Source organism: Bombus affinis, chromosome 15, assembly GCF_024516045.1.
Source record: "Bombus affinis isolate iyBomAffi1 chromosome 15, iyBomAffi1.2, whole genome shotgun sequence".
NCBI classification, from domain to species: Eukaryota; Metazoa; Arthropoda; class Insecta; order Hymenoptera; family Apidae; genus Bombus; species Bombus affinis.
In genome coordinates this window covers 8,098,613-8,108,825 of record NC_066358.1, presented here as the reverse complement: position 1 = coordinate 8,108,825, position 10,213 = coordinate 8,098,613, and the positions used below count along the sequence as shown (strand labels likewise).

General features: G+C 31.9%; 1 long non-coding RNA gene across 1 annotated transcript; it reads right to left on the bottom strand.

Moving 5' to 3' along the window:
* Positions 1–1,586: 1,586 nt before the first annotated feature.
* On the bottom strand, positions 1,587–5,051 carry LOC126924720 (uncharacterized). The gene is made up of 2 exons (XR_007713630.1): positions 4,776–5,051; positions 1,587–4,671 (listed from the first exon to the last, which is right to left on the bottom strand). It is a non-coding gene; the product is annotated as an uncharacterized LOC126924720 (long non-coding RNA).
* Between the last annotated feature and the right edge of the window lie 5,162 nt (positions 5,052–10,213).

Below are 10,213 nucleotides of genomic sequence, written 5' to 3'. Positions count from 1 at the left end.
ATAGTTGGTTGAGGGTTAAAATTCGTTAAATTAATTTCTTCTTGACGTGTAATACGGTTCAATATATATACGTGCCTACTTCAATGGAACTTCTAACGACTTTTTTAAACAAGAATATGTTCCGTGGAAGGTTGCGTTGCCGCCATTTCTGTAAATCAGGTATAATGTACTATACAAATGTTATTCAAGTTCCTTCCATTTTCTATGTCATGTATTTTTCAATTTTTTATGCGCACATACACACAATTCGTTTGTTATTGCATATTATAGTAATACGAAAGGAGTCGCTATCGAAAACGTTAATCTCCTCCCGTCCTTTATCTTAATCGATGAGATTAATTTCGATTTCTTCGGTTTTCTCGTCCTCCCGAGAGAACTCCTACTTCTAAGTAAATACGAGAAACCCGTATACACGATGTTCTGAAAGAAGTGTCGTATAAAATACTTACTAGACTGAGGATGTTTATGCGATTTTAGATTTTTGTAAACATAACTAAAGAAAGTGGAATATAAATAGAGATTTGTTTCGTGTACTAAATATTATAACAAATACTCTATTTTCTACACTTTATGCGTTCTGTAGATTTTGCATCTAAAAAATGCATAAGTATCCGGAGTCTAATAATTACAAATTACCAAAATAACGTAGATAGAATTTTCGTAATAGAATTTTCATTTTAAGTAAAAAATATTATATTTTTATTTTTAATACCATGAAGATATAAAAAAAAAAAAAAAAATATCTGACGAACTTACGCATAACTATGCAGTGACCTTTGGAGAATTTAATGTCTAGGAAAGATTAAAGTTGAAGATCGATATATTTGTAACTAATTATTTACAAACCATGTTTGTAATTCATACGACCAATCGATTAAGAATCATTGCGCGTGGACTTGTTTCATGCAATACCATCGGCAACGAATATAAAGTGACCTTGAGAAATTAAATCAAATAGATTTCCTTTTTTTTACGTTTCATGGTATTCTGAAATAAAAGTATATTATTCTATTCGAACAAGGTAAGAAAAGAAAAAAAAAAAATGATAAAAGATAATTATTTTAGACGACACTTATTTTGATACACTCTGTATATACACGTAAATATTATACATATGTCGACATAACGAAATCAAACGTTATTTTAACAACGATAAACTGTAAAAAAAAAATCAATAATGCAGTTTCACCTAGTTTTCAAAATTAATCCTTTTTTTCTTTTTTTCTTTAAGAGAAAACATTTTGCATTTTTTTACTAACATTACTTTAGAATATCGTTAGTATCAGTGAGAATATCGTTAGAATAAATAAAGAAAGAAAGAAAAAAATTATCTGTTGTAAATACATTGGGAGAGAAAAAAATTCGATGCCAATTTGTGTTCAGGGATTTAGTGAAAAAATTAGGTGAAACTCGATTATCGAAATTTTCGAAGTACATACATACGTACATACATGTACAGTGGTGCTGATACATTATTTAATGAACACCAGAATCAACATTTTTCAAGGTCGTGTTTGCAAGACCAGAATCTACAACTAAAACATACAGAGAAAGGGATCGAAAACCGGCGTGTGCTTAATCAAATATTAGATACTTACGATTAGTATAAAAATAAATCGTATACAGTACTGTCTTATAACGAATTAATTGAAATTAAATGTGGCCAGATAGCAAAGGAGAGTTTATTCCAGGAATTTTATTCTTCGGCTAAGAGAAATGGATAGGATGATATAATAACATTCAATATTTAAGATCCAATATTTAGATATTCGTTTCAGAGTTTGTAGATAGTCTATATAAAAGTGATAACGACAGTCAGTTATCAAGACGTATCACTTTGACCGGCTAAAATGGCAGTACTGTAAGTTACAAATCTATAGAGAGAACTGTACTGGCTTTAGATGCGATTTCGTTTCGATAAACCACTATCCGAGATATTATTTCGGATCCGATAACGAGATCGACTTTTAATGTAAATAATTTCCTCAAAATTTCCCCAATCACATGTAAATGTGTAATATTCAGCTTTATTATCTTTTAGACACGTGCGAATTGCAAAACTAAAGCGAGTCGAATCGTTTAACCGTAGCGCTTAACAAAAATATTACAATTACATTTAGTTTATTATTGTAGAGGTGTTTTTTCCTTAATTTTGGTGATAGAAATAAGCCAAATGAAAAAACCGAAGAAACAATCGGCGAAATAATTTAGATACGAATTACAATTAGGCACCGTACTACAAAAAATTATCTTCTCGTAAAAACAAAGTTTGTTCGTATGGAGCTCTGTTGCTCCGTTCTCGAGAAAATCGAGGTCGAATATTCGTTAAGTACGCGTGCACTTAACTAGCCCCGATCTTCTTAGTTTACCAGATCTAGCTAACTATCGCTACTTCTATTTATGTTTATAAATAACATTAGTCGAGGTCTGATATAATTATAAACAATGTAATTAGTATCTCTGACTAGTCTATTGACTTATCTATTTTAATCGTTTACGAATTTCTAGAAGCATCGCACTTCGTGTCGCATATAGATTCTTGCTCGGCGTATTAAAGTAGCGTGAACCAGTGATAATATGTTACTTATTTGACACTATATGAAAATATTTTACATATAAATTATTTTCACTACAGAGGAGGAAAGTCTAAGGTTCGGTATAGATGAACGGTTTGCGGGGGCGTCAGCGGCGTGACGCTCTGTGTCACTGTTTTAGAAGAGCATAGACTCGTACGAAGTAGTTTACACGTGAATGCAAAACGCGGCGGCAAATTAACGCAAAAATTGGACGCATAAACGCAGTGGGAAATTACCGCGGCGGTTACGCTATCGCAAATCGCTCGTCTGTCTAAATGGAATGTCATGCGGCTCGTACTGATCAATATATGTTTAGAATTTTCGCGTAGCTGCGTGTAATAAATGTACTATAAACGCGAGATGTGATCAAATGATTCGCACGTGTCTATCATCATTACTGCCGAAAAGTTTTTATGAATTTTTTGAATGTACATTTAGGGCCTTATCACGCACTACCTGCTGCGTCGAACACAAAATTTACGGACCATTTAAAACCAAGGAAAAGAAACAACAAAAGTAAAACAAAGTAATATGAATAAACAAAGCGAACCATATCACGCGGATAATTACGTTTCTAAGAACGAAAGCCAATCCGTGTTAGTATGTACGGTATGCAAATGATAAGCGAAAACACGTTTGATATTTATCATCTAACGTAAAAGTAACAAAAAAAAAAAAAGAAAGACATAAACGATAAACAAACGAATATGCCTAATTGTATAAAAATTGTGTATAGTTCGTAAACATTTTAAGATGAGAACAGAGCGAGAGTACGAGGCAAATTTAAGACTGTATCACAAGGAAATAGTATGTTTACTTATTTTATTCTAGAATCGGTAAATAAACGAGCGTGCGATGAATTGTTAATACAAAATCCGACACAAGTAGTGATGCAATGTCTGTATTCAGAAATGTTAGATGTATTGTTAAATTCGAGATATTTTTTGGAAAAATATGACCTTTGATTGAAAAATCGAATTTAGCGATACGATCACACTAACTAATTTTAATTAAAGGTAATAGATTTGTATCTATTTATACGTTGAATTCATGTTACTTTTATTATACTGGTAGAACGATGGAGCTTAAACTTAGAATTAAAAGATTAACCTCCATAAAAACTATCTATTTCCGCATAATAATAACATTTTCCGTTACTAATAGTATTATTATCGTTGTATATGTTAAATTATTGATTCAGACAAGAATTAACCAATTGAGTTTTTCGACATTGCCCGATGAATCAAAGTGACATCCATGAAAAGAAACGATTTGTGAAATAAAACGAAAAGGTGCTATCGTGTAAATCGAGCCTTACGTAATTGGAATTAAGCAACGAACACGCTTGCGATTTATCGTCGATAAACGTATTGTATAGTATTTCGATAAGAAGCTTCGTTACAGGTATAATCATTCGAGAAATACCGAATCGCTCAAAAAATGCTTTCGAAGACATCTCTTCCCCTCCATTCTATCTTCCGTAGTAGAATATTTCAAGCTAACATTAGTTCTGCTATCAAATTGTTTCTCGACAGCTTGTAAGATTTTATCAATAAGAAATCGATACGATCAATAAATCGAATAGCGGCAGAAATAAAGTGAGGATAGGTTGGTGCTTTGTTAATTATGCAGCTTGAAGTTTCTAAACTGCATAATTTATACAGTTATTATCTAAATATGTTAAACACGAAGTTAATTTTGTTTTGCTACCCATTTGAGGCGGGATGTTCTAGGTGTGCTCAATACGCACATCTGCCTCAAGAACAGTCAAATTCAAATCACATGATAAATCAGATACTGCGAAAACAAAAGCATACTTTTTCATTGTAAAGGTACAAATGTACCCGACGGATGCGTCAGATGCCTGCTGCGATATCGCAGCGAGATTGGGTTGATCGTGTGACTTGGATTTAAGGCTGCTTTTGACGCAAACACGTACGTACATTGGACGCACAAAGGAATTCTCGCCTTTAAGCGGTGCGGTGGGTTAATACAAAAAAATACGTCCGTGGCAGTCCGTGTACAAATAAAAAGTTTTGTGTCGGTTCCCAGGAACAAAATGACAAAAATGACGTTTAACGCGTTAATGGAAGACCTGAAATGAGTTGTAATTTTGAATAGTACAAAATTAACGAAAGTAAATGTAAGTTTGTGACGAGTGTGAAAAAAGTAAAAGTTGAATGGCTTTTCCTTACGCACCGTTATCGAATAAATTTTGGACACCTCGCTATATTTCCTTTGATTGATAGTTTGTCCAGCATCTAAATCGCCGTGCTTTAGATTGTAATATCCATTAGATTTTACCTGTAAGTTCATATGGTACAAAATCAAGTTTGCTCAACATATCTTATGCATCATACGTAGGACATGTGCAAGTTAACTTGTGCTTTAAATCAATTCTTTTCCTTTCATGCTAGAGGTAAAATAAAGAATACATGGAAGCATGGTGGAAATTATTTTAATCTTATTTGTTTCATTTCCTTTAACATCCTAAATTCGATTTGTAATTTGATGAAAATTTTAATAAAGCTGCTTTTGTATTTTTATTTCACGTTATGAAAATACAAATTGCTCACACATGTCCGTCAAAATTACGTGATTAATGCAGAAGGCACATTATATCATGTACGTAAGTAAATGCGTGATATTTCATTGTCACAGTATATTATTCTTTTGTGCACTACTCAAAACAATTACAAATCATTCAATAAACTCATTATGTCGTTAAAACATACGCGTGCTCGAAGTCTCTTTAACTGGTTAACCCATATATGCAATAAAATCAAAATATTATTCAAAATATCCTATCAGGAAAGTGATCAATAAGTAGAATATATGTAGTATATTATTAATCTACGGAAGAATATATATACATACACATTTATTATAAAATATAAAAGATATAATTATATGTATATAATCAACATATACTTATTTTTTCTTGGATGCATTATATGTAACTTTATGAAATTTGAATGCAATAATTTCCTCATTTACAAAGTTCAATTAAATCTAACCTTACGTCATTTACTAACCTTACGTAATTGTTTTGAGTAGCGTATCTATTTCATTAAGAAGCAGAATAAGTGTCACCGCCTATAAAAGGATTAACGTGTCTCGTGCACGAACACAAAACTCGAAAACGAGATTTGAAAAATGGAAAAACGTTTGGTGTAAAGAATATAATATTTTTAGGATAGTTGATATATCGTTCAACAATGTTCCTCCGCTTCGTTACCTTTGTACGATATTAATGATAACGATTTCGTATAAATATGTACAGACAAAGACGATTAAAGGTAATGAACACGCAAAATAAAATACCACACAGAAACAGACGGTCGGAAATGCCCTACTGCGTTTTATGTTCAATTGAGAACTGTATCATTTTGTGTTTTTAATCCTTGAGATAGGCAAATGAATGGATTATTGGAATGTTGTGTAAAGCGAAACAATAATCTGACAATAAAAAACAATCATCTGTGAAGGGAAACGTCGCGTTACAAATTTGAAGATTTTGCTCATCTTCAATGATCTGAATAAAAAAAATAAAAAACAAAAAGAAACCTTCAAAATTCTTGCGCCATCTAGCCATATGTCGTCCTTTTGAAGTTATCTTGTTAATTCGGTCAGTGTTCATAAAGACGGATACTCACCGGCGAACAGTACACGAACGCTATTAATCACTTGTAATTACAAAATTATAAATGATTCAAACTATATCATATCTGATCTTGTTTTAATTAGACAAATGTCACGAATAAAGCGTGAATTTGTTAAGTCGTTGCTCTAGTTCTTATTTACAGTTTAAAGTTTTATTTAGATTTTATATTTCATGTAGTTTTATATGATCGTATAAAGTTAGAATTCAAGAGAACTGAATATTTGTTATTTGCTAAGTAGAATTTTCGTCATATTTTCATGAATTTGTACTCTTTATAACGATGAGACATATGTGCATTAGCTAATTACATTCTTTAGAAAAATGGGGTTAGGACAGTTAAGAACTAGGCCAATGAAGTGTTTACAAGAAGATTGCGTAATGGTTATGAAATATCTGGGAACGGTATTCGTGAGATGTTAGCCGGTGTGAATGTCACTTTCAACTTTTCACCGCGAACACAGGATTTCTATTCCCACACTTTTCGAGTTCAAGTTCGGGTTTGTATTTTCTCTTGATATGCAAGGAGTCCTATATTGTTCGCGAACGCTGGTGGAGACGCACTTTAACGCGATCGTTTTCCTGCAATGCTGATACAATCACTAGTCGTCAAGAGTAATCGTAATCGACAAGGATTAAAATCACAAACACGAGAAATTGTCTGTTACACTTTTCGACCTGTATATATTCTCTGTACCGATATTGTAAATACACTCGTTTGTTCACTTACACAATCAATTGTATACATATACCGATGCAATGTAATTAACAGAAGAAGTCTTGAACTGTTCGTTGTTCCACGACACAGCTGAACACGCGTATATCGATCTTTCTTTGCTCGATCTTTTGATCACAGGAATGCTGAATGATTGCAATGGACATTTCAAAATTTTTTTCGGTGAGAAACAATCTAATATTTTTTAACATAAATATTGTTAGATTCAAGAAGCGATAGAGTTTTTTCTCTTTCTTGTTTATTTCTATTACATTAAATTTTTATAAAAGACATCTATGTCTTTTGGGATATTTTTTTTAAACATTTTCAACGTTGAAACTTTTTTTCGATTAAGATAATGGGACAATTGACCTTTGGGCATTGTAATTTCTTTCTTTCGAAATATATAATTGTGTATTTGCAATCGTTCAACATTAATGAATAACATTTTTTTATTGCTTACCAAAAAATGTCCCGATTGACTATATATCATTGTATTGTCAATTACAGTTTATAAGATACTTTGTAGCAATTTTTATCTCTTAAATGGATTCAATCTATTCCGTCTTTTTACACATTCAGCACGCTTATTATTGTACATGTATATTATAACGATTCTCGAGTCTGGTTGATCTAAAAGGAAACGCCGTATCAAATTAGGCTAATTTGCTTACTCGCGATGTATTGCTGTAAATTCGAATCTCAATCTGTATTGATTGGAATGGTTAAGAGAAAGCAATCGACTGTAATAATAAAAAAAAGTACATAAATAAATAAATATATATATATACCCTTGTAGTCCGGTATGAAAACAAATTGATTAAAATATATATAACTGATCTCGATGTGTTTTCTTGCTTTGTGGCATGTGCCCACCTTTCCTCAGCCGCCATATTGCATTTTTATATCCGGCCAATATAACACTTCCGGTCTACATATAACCTTTTACATATTTCATTATAATTTATTACAAATTATAATAAATTATAATATATATTATATGTACCTTACATATTATTATCAACGATATGACAATAAAAGATTTATAGGAATTTGCATCAAAAGATATCTCAGTTTTATATCTCAGTTTTGAAATTTCAATTATGATAAATAATTCCATAAGATTTGAAAACTACCTAAGTATGCAGGTGTAGTAAATGGTGCATGCACTATGTTCTTTAAGAATATCAGAAAGCAGTTTTTTTTATAACTTTCTCTATTGTAATTAATGAGTGAAAATGTGTATCGGTTTTTCATAAATATCAGATGCACGTTTTTACAATTGAATGAAAAAATTATTACAAGGGGGAAATATACAAATTTTGTACATACTGTAATCAATGTATAGCCGAAACGGAATATTTTCATTTTCTGCGTGTAGGAATTTTAAATTGAACGTGAAACACACGGAATTACGGTCATGTTAAATCGCTTTGGAAAAACAAAAGGATCGCTTTCATCGACTTTACTGTCTTCGCTTTCACAATTAGAGCTGATTCTATACAAGTATCACACTTGGACCGTTCCTAGTGGAAATAATACGAAATTATTCGATGCTAGCTGAAATAGTGACAAAATTGAACCATAGAAAATTCAAATAACGACGCAGGATTCGAAGAAAACAATTTTACTTTACATCGCTTTCTTCTGAACTATAAAGGGAGAAAAAAGGAAATCTCCTTTACACGCTTCCTGCCTTGTTTCAACTATATAATTTACGTCGTGGAATTTTTGTAATTTCGATCGAGTTTCATAATTTATAACGCTATAAAGTTCTCTTTGAACGAATTAGCAATGCTAAAAATGTTCTCGTGAACAGAGAGAGTAATTAAACACGCTCAACTCGTTACTTATCTCGACGTCACATTGCATTCCTCCTCACTTTCCTTGCCTCATGGAAATGGCCTCGATAACAGCAACTCTACAAGCTGCTTCAAAAAAGGAAACAAACTCTTATTTTTAGTTCTCAATATCCTCAATTTATAATTAACACGTTTTTGTGCAAAAGTTATACAGGTCCTTTCAAAACATGTCTTCCAGTTTTCAAATTTCAACATTCTTCCTTTTCTCATGGAGCAAAAATAATCAATGAATCGTTTTATTTATGATGCTTATATTATTTAATCGTATTTTAATAAAGTAAATTCCAAAGATACTGATGTCATCTTCGAGTTTTTATCGTTGTTGCCTTTTGTGAAAGAATTAATTTGAAAATCGAGAATTGTAAGTATTGCTCGTCTGCTTCTATAAATTAACTTGATAATCAATGTAACATGATGATCCTTTTCCGAGAATTGTATGATTGTATTTTTGAATCGTCCTCTAGGTTCACTGCTCTGCATCACTGACATTCTCGTTGTAGTGAAATGACAAGCTATACGTGCGTTTATGTTTCTCAGCGAGAATCCGTTTCTCGAGAGTAATGATTAACAGGTTTGTTGGTAAACACGCTACTGCATCGGGTAATTCGACGTCAAGCAAAAAGCGATCGTTCCTCCGATGCCTCGATAATGCGTAATTACGAGAAACTACAACTAAATGATTCATAACGGATTATATGTTACAGACTGAAAGGAAGATCTGTAACGCAGGATGTGTTTAGTAGGCGAATTGGGTTTCTAGATCTAGACATCACCATGAAAATATCTCCATTTCTAAATTTGATAGTTAAAGATCGAACGACGTATACATTTCTTAAATCCTACAATTTTATCCTCAAATCCTTTTAGATACTAAGTTAGATTCAAATTGGACAAAGATTATTTGAAATAGCACATTTTTTAAATTCAATCTTCAGTCCTTAACTCCTCTTGAGTATTAAATTATATCTGTGCCAAGTTTATTAGATTTAGCTCAATTGAGATGAACCAAAATTAAGTACTAAATTAAACACCAAATTAACATTAAATTTGAATAATTAGATCTAATCCAACATTGGAGGAAATATAATCTACATAAAATTAAACATGAATTACATTCACTATCTCATTAGCAGAGCTGAAACAATATCTTAAGTCTCTTTAAACTCAACGTAGAGTCAACTTTCTTTTTCCCATGGAGATTTTTCTTTCTCGAAGAAATAGTCTTTAAAACTCCTATGTGAAAAACAACGAAGAAGATTTGTTTCTATTCCAAAGGAAGTGTGTAATATGTAAGTTAATTGAGAGTTAAGTAGCCAATAATAAAAAAAAAAGGATTCATTGATAGAAGGATCTTATTGCACGCGTTTGTGAAGACACATGATTCATAATCGCATCTAAG